Source organism: Mugil cephalus, chromosome 16 (assembly GCF_022458985.1).
Source record: "Mugil cephalus isolate CIBA_MC_2020 chromosome 16, CIBA_Mcephalus_1.1, whole genome shotgun sequence".
NCBI lineage: Eukaryota > Metazoa > Chordata > Actinopteri > Mugiliformes > Mugilidae > Mugil > Mugil cephalus.
Window position 1 is genome coordinate 13,852,423 of NC_061785.1, and position 3,123 is coordinate 13,855,545.

The window sequence follows — 3,123 nt, forward strand, 5'->3', positions numbered from 1 at the left end:
AAATCTGTCTGCTGGTAACATTCACTTCTGTTGTAACCACTGTCTTCAACATGCCTAGCTGCTACTGGTAGGCTACTAGTTGATAATAAGCTAGTATTCACTTCTGTTGTCATAAATATATAATATGTAGGCTACTGCTGTTAGTTTATAATTAGCTGTTTGTTTGTGTGACTGTATGCAAGTAAGAACCTACGATGTGCACAAATATCTGTGTATTAGTAAGTTACAAAAGTGTGCACATTGGTCATATTTGTGTCATGAGCAAATATTAGCTGTATTGGTATAAATATCATTTTCCTGTTAATAACAGATGGGTCCAAACAAAAAAAAACAGGGCCGTGGGAGAGGAGGAGGAGGTCAGGCGTTTGGCCTCTGAGGCAGGAAACAGACCAGCACCTCGGCAGAAGAAGTGGCATGATCTATATCTGAAGGTAAACCTGGACAGAGTGATATGTGTATCATATTAAATGTAAAGCTATGACATATTTAAAGGGAACACCTTCTTATTCGCTGTCAAACATAGAGATTGAAAAATGCCCAATGCAGATGAGGGGACAGATGTCACTGTTTGGAGGTGCACAGACCTGTAAATGTGGTTTTCATGTAAAGAACGTATCTGAAGTCTCTTATGACGTGCTGGTGTTGAATACTGTTGTATTACAAATTGTTTTTATCTTGTCTGTGAACCTGTAGCCTTCCAGTTCGCTCCTTGTCTCAGTGCATCCAGGAACCTCATGTACAGTGGAACAGCAGCCAGGGCCTTCACCTGGTGAGACGCTACAGCCAGGACTCTACCTGCAGGTTCACCACCACCACCACCACCAAAGGATGTCTCCTTAGCTAGTGGTGAACCTTGGCATCAGTAAGTAATGAGGATTTACTTGTGCTGATATTTACATTATTATTATTAGAATTATTATTAATATAACTCCGGTTTCCTCCCACCTCTAAAGACATTCTCGTTAGGCTGATTGGTGACTCTAAATTGACCCTCGGTGTGAGTGTGAGTGTGAATGGTTGTGTGTCTCTGCGTTAGCCCTGCAATAGACTAGAGACCTGTCCACCTGTCCAGGTTGTACCCCACCTCTCGCCCGATGCCAGCTGAGATATGCTCCAGCAACCCCCACGACCCTAGTGCAGGATTAAGTGATACAGAAGATGAGATGAGATGAGATTATTAATATACTCAACTATAAAAAATATACAAAGCCCCAGTTAAGGTCATTTTTTTCTTTTTGTCAGTTTACAAAGCCACAGTTTAGTGGCTCTCATGGTGCCATGTTAAAGCCAAACTTAAGTTTGGCTGGGTAGCATTCACTTATGTAAAGTAAAGAGAAAGATTCATAGATAGACTTTGATTTAATAAATACACTGGTACACTGTTATTGTTTTCATATAGCAGTAACTATAGTGGGACTTTCATGCATTCATTCCATGTTTAATGTATTTGGTTTTATTGACTGCTGTGCCAATAATGATAGATTCATTCATTCATTACCATCTACGGTCATCATATAATGTGAACTGTGCCTCCATTCCCTCAGACCTCTGATGTATCCAGCCCCATCACAAGCCCCACAAAAAGAAAAGTGTCACCACCTGGACGCACACTGTTTCTCCTGTGTCTCTTCCTCCTTCTCCTGTTCCTGTATCAAGCCTCTTCCATTCTGCCTCCACTGCTACAGCTGTAAGAACATATTCTACTACACTTGAAACAGGAGCTGCTCTTGAGTAGATTGTTATCATATCTATGTATTAAACTTATTATTTTAAGTATTTTATTTTCTTTATATTAAGTGTTATCTGCCACCTCCTCCTGTGTCTCCCCAGGAACCCCCTCTGCTCCTCTCACCTTGCCATTGCCTAAAAATGTGGGGATCGTACCTGTTTCAGATGCTGCCTGGCTGCCCACAAAGCTGCTAAAGACATTTCAGCAGCCCTGTGGAAAGACCAGCGTCTTTTCAAAGACCTGAAACTGTGGTATGATCCACCAGAGTCTTCCCTCATATACCATCAGGTCCTCACTCCTGAGCGCTTCTTCCACCACGACTTTTCTCATGGAAAAAACATGGTGTGACATTCTTTGTCAATATGTATATAATGTAAATAGTTTTAAAAGAAAAAAGTCTTAATTTGCTGCTGTTCTATTTTGTTTTTTAACTTTAACACACGTGTTTGTGAGTGTGTGTGTGAAATTTGTAATAAATTTGTTACATTTCAGTGACTGTCTTCATTTTTTACTGCAAAAATGCAAACTCACTCATAGAAAACGATAACATTGTTGCAGTACTTCATTCAGAAATATTAAAATGACTATAAAAGTACATTTAGGTACATGTGATAACACTTGGTAGTAGTCTGTGTTAAAGGCCTCATGTTCCAACGGTGGAATCGAACCAGCGACCTTTGGGTCAAGAGCCTCCTATGCTTTTCTGCAGTTAAGTGTCATATTTGGTTAAATTTCTCTAATTAATAGACCAGAATATGTGTGATTTTACTTGTGATGGACAGCAGAGACACTAATAACTACAGGGTTCTTCCATCTTTTCAAAATTTCCTCTCTTTTCCTTCTTTTTCCTTCTTTTTCCTTCTTCCCCCTTCTTCCCCCTCTTCCTTCTTCTTCCCCCGCCTATCCAGACTATTGTTCCCCAGCTTTGGCGCAGTAGGCAGCGCGTCAGTCTCATAATCTGAAGGTCGTGAGTTCGAGCCTCACACGGGGCAGCTGTTTTAGCGGCTTTAGCTTGCAGGGCTGAAGTATCCCAGGTTTGCCTCCTGCCCTGTCCATAGCTGTGGCTCCCCAAGCAACCACCTAACCCCCAATTTGCTGTGTGAACAAATGCATCTGCTATTATTATAAGTTTTTCTGATACTTAGCCTACCCCTTGACTAAAATTGTGCCGTCAAAACATGTTTGGGTATAACTCAATACAATTGAAGAGTGCTACAAACCACTTCCTGCACAATGAAAACGAGGTTAAATCAGCAGTTCTCTCAGATATTTGAAAAAAATAAGATTCAGCACAGCTGTTATATTACATGCACGTGAAAAAATACAAATTATTGCCTTAATCCAACTTTAACAGGACAATTAAAGTTCATGTAAACGCAACTAAAATCGTCACC

At 40.5% G+C, this 3,123-nt stretch overlaps 1 long non-coding RNA gene across 1 annotated transcript; it reads left to right on the forward strand.

Moving 5' to 3' along the window:
- Positions 1-369: 369 nt before the first annotated feature.
- Positions 370-2,618, forward strand: LOC125022707. The gene is made up of 3 exons (XR_007114474.1): positions 370-862; positions 1,545-1,687; positions 1,831-2,618. It is a non-coding gene; the product is annotated as an uncharacterized LOC125022707 (long non-coding RNA).
- The last annotated feature ends 505 nt before the right edge of the window (positions 2,619-3,123 follow it).